Source organism: Scophthalmus maximus, chromosome 13 (genome assembly GCF_022379125.1).
Source record: "Scophthalmus maximus strain ysfricsl-2021 chromosome 13, ASM2237912v1, whole genome shotgun sequence".
Lineage (NCBI taxonomy): Eukaryota > Metazoa > Chordata > Actinopteri > Pleuronectiformes > Scophthalmidae > Scophthalmus > Scophthalmus maximus.
In genome coordinates this window covers 17,618,706-17,629,866 of record NC_061527.1, presented here as the reverse complement: position 1 = coordinate 17,629,866, position 11,161 = coordinate 17,618,706, and positions in this window count along the sequence as shown.

The window sequence follows — 11,161 nt, the reverse complement described above, 5'->3', positions numbered from 1 at the left end:
CCAGCGACTGTGGTTTCATTCTTTTTTTTTAAATGTGTGTTTTCTTCAGGGCTTTTTCTCTGTCCCATGTGGGATGTGGAAACATTTTTTCCTGCAGACCATTGTTTGCCACATTTCCACCACAGTCTGAAGACCAAGGGAGATTTTGCACATTAGGCTGCTGATGTATGAACAACCGACGGTTACAACAAGCCACTCCAGTCCACCGGGTGGTGGTAATGCAGAAGCAACATTACAACAACAGAAGGAGGAGATTGGTTAACGATAGTGGATCATTTAATTTAGCTATATTACATCTCCCTCTGAGCACTACTAAGTAGTAAGCTGATAGTCGATATAGACCATTGTTGCCTGGCTTGATAATAGCGGTATTTGCTCACAGAATTTTTCAAGAAAAACATCTAATGAGATCGACATTGTTCAACCTTCTCATTGTTTTGTTTGTGATGCGAGATACGAGGACATGTACAAGGGGAAAAGGCCGAAGAAGACTCCTTTTCCGTCACCCTGTCCTCCAACTCATACAACGAACTATGTCGTTTTTTAAAAAAAGCGTAAGTGACCTCTGGCGGTAGTTGTGTACACGACCACTAGAGGTCAGCGGTGGACCTGGTAAGTCCGTCAGGTTTGTGTATTTAATTGGATTTCCTTATATTATATATATATAAGTAATGGTGCTGATTCCTGCCATGTCACTCTGACCCTAACTATGTCCCTTACCTTGACACGATCAGTAACCATGCATTGGTGTAGCCCACGATGCTGTGAGGCGAAAAAAGTATTTGTGGTGTACCACCCGTCACCAGCAGAGGCGCTACTTCAGAAAATGGTCGGTGTGGTCGGTTTTGCCACATACAACATAGTTCTTCGAATGCGTCTGATGACTTGTTGTAAATCGTAGACATAAAGCAGAAACAGGCTTGTCATTATGATGTTAAAACTGATTGCTCAGTGTAATAATGGTCATAGAAAAATGACACCGTCGGTGCTCATGTTGGTCCACTATAAGTCTTGCTTTTGCCAAGTTATTCTCTTGGCCAGCGGGACGGGCTTCTTGTAGATAAATGGCGACTCGATTTACGGCACAAAGGAACTGGGTCACCCATTGCGTAAACAAAGCAAAGAAGAGTACAGCGTTCTCCCTCTATCTCTACCCAGTGATGGAGATGGCAGACGGTTGAGCAGCTGAATTGACAAAAACATCTCAGCCTCACAAAAGCAGTTGAAGACGGAGAGTGACTGAAGAAGAGATAAAACGAGATTGAACCTGAGACGGGCGACTCTGTGGAGAGAGCTCCGGGACTTGAGAGGCTTCGAAAACAACTTGCAGTTTGTCTTCTTTCTACTGGATCAGTAAGTTACACAACCTACCGTACTTATTAACACTACCAGACTTTTAACTCTTTTAACTACCTCATGACCTGCTCTGAGGAAAAGTACCTGCCTCCTTACCGGCGTCTTGCAACTGCAGCATCTTTAGGACGAGTGACCGAACAACAACACCACTTGGAACCACTACAGGCAGGCACATGGTCTGTTGCCCAGTTAAAGTGAGGAGACAGATTCTACAAGCTATTGTGGAGATTGGCTAAAACAAAACACTAGTACTCAACCAACCATCTTCAGCGCTGCAAGAGCCCCCCAAAAAGTTCCTAAACTTTTGTAAAGTATCACTCTCCGAGAAGGGACTTTTTTGGGAGATACAAAGATTTCCCTGCAACTTTATTTAGAGCCTGGTCCCTGCAGCTGAAATGAATGGAGTTCCTGCAAAGGTGCCTAGTTTCTAGGGAAAGTTCCTGTGGTGTAAACGCAGCTGATGTCAGCACAATGTGCGGATGGAGGGAAAGAAGGCACAGAGGTGATTGATTCAGCCTCTGCGCCAACACCCTGGCACTGGAGAGGGGAGGGACGGAGGGGTATGAGAGAGAAAGAGAGAAGAGATGCATAATGCTGCACCTGCCTTAACCAAACCTTGTCAACCCTGAAATGCACCTCTTCCCTTTTTCCTGTGTCTTTCTTATCTTTCACTGTTTCTAATTTCCTTTATCAATCAACTTTTCTGTATCCTCTGTGGCCCAGTGTTTATTCTGTCTCCTGCTTGATGCTGCTCTAATTTTTAATTTGAATTATTTAAATGTTTGCCTCACTCTCTCTCTCCTTACTCGTCTGGTCTATTGCTCTCCTTTGCTTTACCTGCCTCCCTTATCTCCTCTCGTCTTTTTTTGTTGTTGGCAGGAGCAACGTTTTTCTTATCCAACTTCATCTCGGCCAGGATGGGTCAGATACTGCAGTCGAGCTGTCTCCTCTCGGCACTTAATGTAGAGAGAGAATGAAACACTGCTGAGGGAGGTGGAGACAGTGACATGCAGCAGGAGAGCGTATCCATGTACTGAACATTCTGCAGATGAGAAGCCCAGCCAGTGGCCTACGATTTGTGAGGTGCCGTGTGTGCTGCAGCTCCGCTTGGTTAGCGGTGCGTCGCTGCGGCTGCAGGTTTCCCGAGGAGGGATGGTAGACCAGACATGGCTCTCCGATGCCAGAGTGCCAGGCTTGACCTCTGCTGCCAGGTTCGAGGAGCCTCGATCGATCCTGACAGCTCAGTGTGCCACCAGGCCACAGTCGCACACACAATGACAAGGGACCATTTCGGCTGGCCACTACTTTCCACTCTCCTTCTACCGTTTGCAACAACAATTAGAAGAAGTAGGAATGCGAACTGATATCTGAAGTGTGGCCTGTTGGGCAAATCCTGAGTTCACTCTTACGGCAGTTTCTTTTCATGACTCTCTTTTGTATTTTCTGCTGTAGCGACCAAACTCAGTCCTTCCTATTCAGGCAGGAAATATTGTGAGAGAGTGTGATGGTCGATCTCAGTTGTGTGGAAATCCCTTTGATCGCAGTTCATCCATCACTTTCAGGCAGCGGAAGCAGCATTCGACGGCATTACGCCACAATTCCACCGGCTACACGAATGATGACGAGCCTCAAATCTATTTTTCAGATTCTCTAACTCATACCCAAAGACATTGAAGTTCACCCCTCTCCACATGCAGCAGGTTGTCAAAGGGAGAGGAGCGTGTATCTGTGCGGAGCAGCGTTAGAACCAGCCTCTGCTCCTCAGATTAGGAGCCTCAGAATAGCAGCTCACTGTTCCTATAATAGAGCTTGTCTTCCGCTGAGACTAACAGCTCATTACCACAGGACTCCCCTCTGAGGACCCCCCCCCATCACCAGCAAGTCACCCCTCTCAACACGACCTCGTCCCTGAGATATGGAGCCCCGACATGGTGACGCACATCTTCGTAAATACATCCCTCCTACACTGCTAATCTTAGTAATGTTACTCTAGAGTAACGTCCCATTATGTCCCATTACTCTAGTGTTTTACCTTCCTCTCCAGTATCATTGCTGCCACCCTTGTGTCAGACATATGACCCCACTTTCTTTCAACAGAGCCCCACACCACACACACACACACACACTCACTCCCTTCTGATGCCTCTGTTCCCCTCTGTCCCCTCGCAGGGTGGCTCTTGCTGACACCTTTCCCGATTTGGACACTTTTGATGAGAATTCCCCACCTCAATCTCTTCTGTTTCCCAACTTAACCCTCCCAGGGGCTTCCTAGACCTGCTCTGACTGACACACACTGACACACACTGACACACACACACACACACACACACTGGATACTGGATCATGATCCCTGTGTTGTGCACGTGGGCACATGAGCATGCACTCGCACGCGCTTGCTTCCATGTAGCCTTAATGAGGTCTCATCATGTCTTATTCTCTCTTGTGCTTAACCCTCCTCCTCCTCCTCCTCCTCCTCCCCTCATTGCTTTCTCTTTTTCTCTTAATCAAGTGTCTTCATTCTCATGCTGGTGCTCTACTGAGGTGTCAAATTAAAGCATTAGCGGAGACAAGTGATTGAACTCCTTTTGGGATTTAGATCAACACAACAAACTATTTTCCGGGCCCTCTTTTGACAGTCACAGAGGCTCTTGAAAGACATACACAAACACACTTTGTGAATTAATCACAAAATAGGTCTCTACATAAACACAAAGTGGATTATTCTGTCTGTCCTCCGCGCCAGCATGTGCGCACAATGCCGTGAGAAAATAAAGAGGAATCCATCGGACACATCCTTGTATCATCATTTCAGCAGCAGTGTCAGAATCCACTGAAAAGGTTTATCTTCCACATAGGCAAACTATTCCTCAACGAGATTGTTCTATACTGTATCTTTTTAATTGGAGTACCTGGTAGCTTTCTACAAGCATACACACAAATTAACACCACTAATGTCTATGGTAGGTCATACATTTTAACTTCTGATGTGACGTTAAATTAAAAGGAGAGGGTCAAGGAAAATCTGTCGCCATCTGCATTACCAAGTTTCACTGTCCCCAAAGTATTTGTATACATGGGTCACTCATGGGCTCGTTTCCCTGTCATGTTTAATAAACCTCAACTGGGCTTATGCTACTCTAAATTTCTGTTTCGTGCGTATGCCGCAGTTCAGACACGGAGCAGAATGTCTGAACACGGAGGACAGTAAAAACGTGAAGTGGAAGACCTGTGGGATGGAGAAGACTTTATTTTATGGCATGAAAAGTCAAATCCAGCAAGGGTCACCTGTTCAGACACGGGGAAAATGTAAAGCATTTACCCTTACCTGGCATTTTTTCACAAAACACAAATAGAGGACAGATTCCAACATTCCCTTTTCTTGTGAACTGCTGGCTCAGCAGTTTTGCGAGGCCGGTTATAGTAGCTGTGTTTGTGTGACGGATGGCCTCCTGGTCATATTCCAGGTAGAGGTGTAGTCTGACTCCTCTCGGGAGACACTGGATATGGAATAGGACCCACTCGGATGTCACGCACACAGCCAAAGAAGCTATGCACACAGTCAGGCAGGATGAGAGAATACAAGTCGCCGCACCTCTGTCAGCACTGTTGAATCCTCCGTGCAACACTTTTTATGTAAAGTATCCTCTTTCTGCAGCAGTTATGCAGTCCCTACAGTATACCTACAGTATACTGCACCTGCAGCCTGTTTTCCCCTGCCGTCCAAATCTGTGGCGGACTGATGACTTTGGTGATCTTCACGCTTCCCAAGTGATCACAAATTGCACATTTCTGCCGCCTCACTGCCATCTACCTTTTGCTTGCCGATCGTTAACAATCTCCCAGAGGAGATATGTACGCACAGTTTCCATCCCTGCAGGATTTCCCATGCCGCGAAAATGTTATGGGGCAAATTTGAGCAAAAGTAGCAACCACAGCATGACATACATCGGCAGCAGAAGCAGGTTTTGACGAACTTCCCCTCATGAGCCAATAAGCAGGTGAGGACAAGAGAGGAATCAAGAGAGGAATCAAGAGAGGAATCAAGAAAGATCTTGTCAAAAGCAGCAGGGTCAGATATCATCCTGGAGGCTGCAGCTAAAAACAGCCACTTTTGGATCAATACACGAGAGAGCAGGATAAAAGATGACAGGAGAGGGAGAGTAGAAGAGGAGATACAATTCTGTGTCCTCTCCTCCACATGGGCCTCCCTCTTTTCACCCCTTGGCTATCGATCTGATCTGTGTGTGTGTGTGTGTGTGTGTGTGTGTGTGTGTGTGTGTGTGTGTCTGTGTGTGTGTGTGTGAACATGTGGGTTATTGAAAACCCCGCCCCCAGCCCAAACTTTTTGGACTCTCCACAACAGCAAGTGTCCACGTTTCAATCTCAGAAGTCATTTGTACTGTACACTGTGATTATGCTGACACTTTTCAGTAAACAGAACAACTACGTATGCTTTTCTTTAAAAAAACGTTAACAAGCAGTAGCACTTGCTCTTCAGCTGGAGCATTTACAGTAAATAGAGCACTCTGAGGTCCCTTAGCAAGTGGGCTCTTAGGCTATCGAGGGAGAAAAAACCTCAGTCATTTAATAAATACACTCTCTGTGCGGGGCTCGATGGCATTTTAGAAAAACGAGATGAGTTCTTTTCTTTCACACCAAATGCTAAGAGAGCGATAATTGATGACTGCAGGCAAAAGTGATAATGGCTTTAGCGCTTGCCATCACAGGGGAGTGTGTGTGTGTGTGTGTGTGTGTGTGTGTGTGTGTGTGTGTGTGTGCTCATTATCTGCTGATTAAAAGCTGAGGCTTGTCGCCGGGTTGTTCCGCCAGATCGCTGGTATTACACTAGGCCAATCCAAGCCTCTATTATATTTTTGCCATTTTATCATTTTGCTGGTCATTGACTCAGGAGTCTCTTTGTGCTCGTAGGTGTGACCTGGAACCCAGCCTCAGCCTGTCGCAGTAACCACGCCGGCTCAGGAACCCGCCTCGTCCCTGCTGATTGGACACCAGCTCACGTTGACTTTTTGTGAAATGTTTTTTGTTAAAACCTTAAAGCACTTTCATCATATTGAAAGAAAAAGGTCAAAGGAAAAGTATTGTAGACAATCGAGCCTCTAATGCCAACCTTGTGGTGGTGCTAGAGGAAAGGTCAGGGGTCATCAAAGTCATAAGGATTGATGCTCTGGGCACCATGAATATTGAACAAAATTCCATGGCAACTCATGTGATGGGTTTTAAAATATTAGGGTCTGGACCAAAGTGAAGGACAGACTAATGAGCGATCAGTTAAACCACTCCTGTACATACTCTTTTATAGGCTCTGATTCCAAACTGACTTCACGAGCACAGGCCTCTGTCTCTTTAAAAAGGTTTTTTTTTCGCTGCAACTATCATATCAAATCCCTCTGTACTTTAAACGCTCACACTGTTAACTCTTTTGTGATGCCTGCCAGCTAAATGTAGGAGTGGGGCAGAGTGGTTTCTTTGTGTTGTTTCGATTCAAGTGCTCTCAGAAGTGCTCTCCAGCTGTGTTCAGCACCGGCGCTCTATTTATAAAAAAGTGCGTTGAGGCGTGGGAGGACAGCATTATATCGTGTCAATATTTCGGATGGCATGAACCACGGCGAGGTAAGTGAGTCGAAGGGAGGTGTCTGTGAGGAGACACACACACATACACGCACACACACACACACACACACACACACACACACACACACACACACACACACACACTGGCCTGGCCTATAATTGTCACTATTTAAAATGCTAATTTCCTCCCTCCCGCAGGTGCCCGACTGTGTTTGAAACAAAATTGCTCGTCATAGCAGGTCAGCCTGAGCCTAATGAATTAAGCTGTTCTCCCATTACACTTATCGATGTTGAGTGGCGGACGACAGGTGTGCTGAGTGCTGAGGGTTTGAAAGTAAAGCCTGCAGCCCCTTCTTGCTTTCTAAGATGAAATTCCACAGCCTGTGAATATTTTAGTGAATATTTAAGCGCTTGGCTCGGATGAGTCTTTGACCTTTGACCGTCTCATTACAAGGGATATTTTACTTAGTGCTGCTCACTTGCACACTAACGCTGAACAAGCAGTCACATTAAATCGCCTGCCCCGTGTCACCACACCCCAGCCCCTTTCTGACTTTAAGGTCAAACACTAATGAGGAGCAGAATTTACTTTAAGGGGATTTATTAGATATTACATTTGTTATTCAACATAAAAAAAAAATTCGTGGACCAACTTCATTCCACATTTTTCAACCTAGAAACGTCATTCAAACATCACAACGGTCAGCTCAATTAGGACACTCCAGCTTTTTCATAACTTTCAGACTTTCCGAAATATTCAATGTTTTTTTGGTGACCATTCTAGTAATTACACATTAACTACCCGTTTCTGACTTTTCCAATGTTCCATACTCCTTCAGCTTCTTCATCCAAATTCAAGCCAGCAATCCAGTTTAGCGTCGACCTTTCAGCAGCCAGCATTCACACTGCAATTTCTCCAGAAATTGCCTTTTCTACTACTTACCTTTTACTGGGCATTTGCATGAAATTTTGACTTAATATAACTGGATTACAGCCATATAGATGTAAAGGTAGTGTAGCTCTCAGGTTTGAGATCATTTACATAAAAATGCATCAACATGCGCAGAAACACATATAACAAAGGACCTATAGAGTGTATTTAGCATTTTTTAAGCCTGCAGCCCACTGCTGTAATGTTACGGTCAGGATGCAAAACACAGGTTGCATGATAATAATGATGTGAGTGGGTGGTAGACACACACGCACGGACACACACACACACACACACACACACACACACAAAATACTACATAATACTTACAGTGTGCATGTAATTCTCAAATCTGATTCCGAAGATCTTCTATGGTTTACAGTATGCTCAGCTATGGAGACTGTTCTGGTCCCTGTTGGCTTAGGCCATCAGGTAATGATCGGGGTGAACAAAACACACACACACACACACACACACACACACACACACACACACGGCTGTTTCCCTGTAAGAACTACCCATGTGTTGAGGAATGTCAGTCCTCTCCTGAGAAACTGCAATGATGAGCGATCTCATGCACTATGCAAGGACATTACTAGGGTAAGCCAAGGCAGTTGGTGGGTAACTGAAGGGGGGTCTCGGGGGCGTGTCATAGTCACGGAATTTGTGCAAGACGCATGTTAATACAGTGTGAGCTATTCTGTTAGATGACGACATTACTCTGACAAAGCTAAATACACTACAGAGACCAGGAACAGGCAGATTGTCTTGGGGCGCCATACACTGACCACCTTGTTGATCTGTGTACAGACCAGAAATATCCTTGATATATATTGAGCTCTCATAATGAATACTTCTGCTTAAGACATCCACGGTTTCCGTCTTCCTGATTCAACTGCATCAATTTTTTCCCTCATACCATGGAAGTACAGAAGAAGAAAAGAGGAAATACAGGAGCAAATCAGAGATGGGTGTTGAGGGATTTTCCTCTCATTTTCTTGCAGTCAGAGCCCCAGTAAGGGCCTAATCTCATATAAAAGGCAGATTTAGAGTTCATTGACAGCTGTGATGTAATACTTAATGCATGGCCATAAATTAGCCCATGTGAGCCTGATCCGCAGCAGCACGCCAGAGCATTCAAATGGTGCTCGGTTGGAGCTAATTGCAATCGCTCCTCAAGGAGCAGAGCAGAGCGAGGAAGTCCCTCTACAGTCACTGTGCTGTAAGTGCCCTGTAGTATTTCCCTGTTGTTATGAAACTGAGGGGACAAATTTCCAAAGAATGATTTACTGATGTGACCAAATTACTTTGCAAGTTGATAGTTGCAACAAATCATGACCAAATCCTGGCCGAGTGTAAGCACTCAGAGGAAGTGAATGGAAGGACATTACCCACAAGGCAACCCAACCACCGACAGGTCCTCTGGAAATCAAACGCTGAATTCATAAGCAATAAAATCTGCTCAATTCCATCTCTCGTTTCATCCCAAACTCCAGAACAAACCAGCCGGGTCTAGAGAGATGAATGGAAGCATAACTGTCCTCCGTTTCACCAGCTCTCCCCTTAGAAAATAAACTATTCGGTGAGGCTGCAATTCCCATCTCTGTTTCAAAGGGTTATACGTATCGCACTCTTGGAGGAATGAAGCTAATCTAAAACAGTGGATTATGTAAAAGAGGACCTCAGCTCGGGCTAATCCTTCTCTCATGTCTGCGTGCCGCAGCGTTCTTTGACGGGGAGGTTTAAAGTGGAGCGACCAGGTAAATGTTGTCATGTTGCTGTTCCCCCGAGAGACACAGAAATAATGCTGCTGTGACGTCTCTGTCCCGATACAAACTCCTACGACACTCGGCTTAAAGAAGACCAGCGAGTTCAATTATATTCACATGCCGATAGCTGGAGGGTCGCTTGCAGCATTTGTCCACACTACGAATGCCCATGATCACTTGCCCTTGACACTGCCCTGCTTCACATTATTTAGTTGCTAATGATGACGATGAGTTGGCATGTAGAATCATGGGATGGTTCATTGCCCAACTCCTTGAGCCACATGTTGACACAGTGAGTCCGTGTTTGTGCCTGCATGGTGGACATGACACGTCTGATTTTCAAATTTTTGAACAGATCTGGTGTTTCAGTTTCACACACATGTTCAGTGTTTTTGTGAGTGTAGAAACAGAGACTTTGAGTTTAATCGCCTGGTAAGTCTGATAATGACATGAGTGGACAGTCTCTCTCTCTCTCTCTCTTCAGACCCCTCTGTCCTCGGCTGACCACTCCCTCTTCACGCCCATTGGCCCCCGCAACCAGAGCTGACAACCGATTGGCTGCAGAGAGGGGGAATCTGAAGCATAGGACTCGTTAATTATGCAAATCCAAGAAACTGATAGGGAGACATTTTAAAAATTGGACAGGAAACAGGGAAAGAGAAAAAAAACAATGAAGCTCTTCTCTAGTTGTCATAAATATCCATCTCTGCATCTTATTTACAGCTCAAAGTTGACTTTCTCTCTCCATTTTCAAGTAAGCAGCAGTAATCATCACATTAACAACTCCCTGGATGTTGGTCTTTTCCTCCCCCCCACTCACAGCTCTGTTCCTCCTCTGTTGCTGGTACGCTGCTGGCCTTTCCCCTCTCTTGTTGTTCACTGAGGTCTGTGGGCGGATAACACCGCTTCACTGATCCACAACTCTTGAAACACTACTCATCACTTCACCCCCCCCCCCCCCCTTATTTTATTTTCTTCATCTGTGTGAAACTACTTCAGTACCAGATCATTCTTTATATGCATAAATATGTCATTTATTTCCAGTGTTTTTTATTTCATGAATCTTTAAGACCAGCACCCAGTCGACTTTCAATACCAAAATAATAAATGTATTTTTAGGACCACTTATACTACCTAGTTTGGGATCAATAAAGAACATCTATCTATTTATCTTATAGTTTTAATCTACCTTTAATCTTTTTTGGTTCATGTTTTACAAACCTTTTGCGTGTCAGTGTGGATCGTGTGGAGAACACTGTTTGGTTCACTATCGAGCGGCTCTGCAGTCCTGCAAAACCAACAGAGCTCGGCAGTATAACACTGCCTGCCAAGCTGCAATGTGGAGAAAACTGACTCCTGCAGGATACTGCACAGGGTGGAAAGGGGGAGCGCTCAGCCTCACCTGACTCTCTTGTGTCTTCCAGCTCCATTTCTCACATGCAGTCTAAATGTTCGACGACTAGATATCGTTGTATTCCCATCTGCAGATGGTGAGGCACACTACTCACCTGTG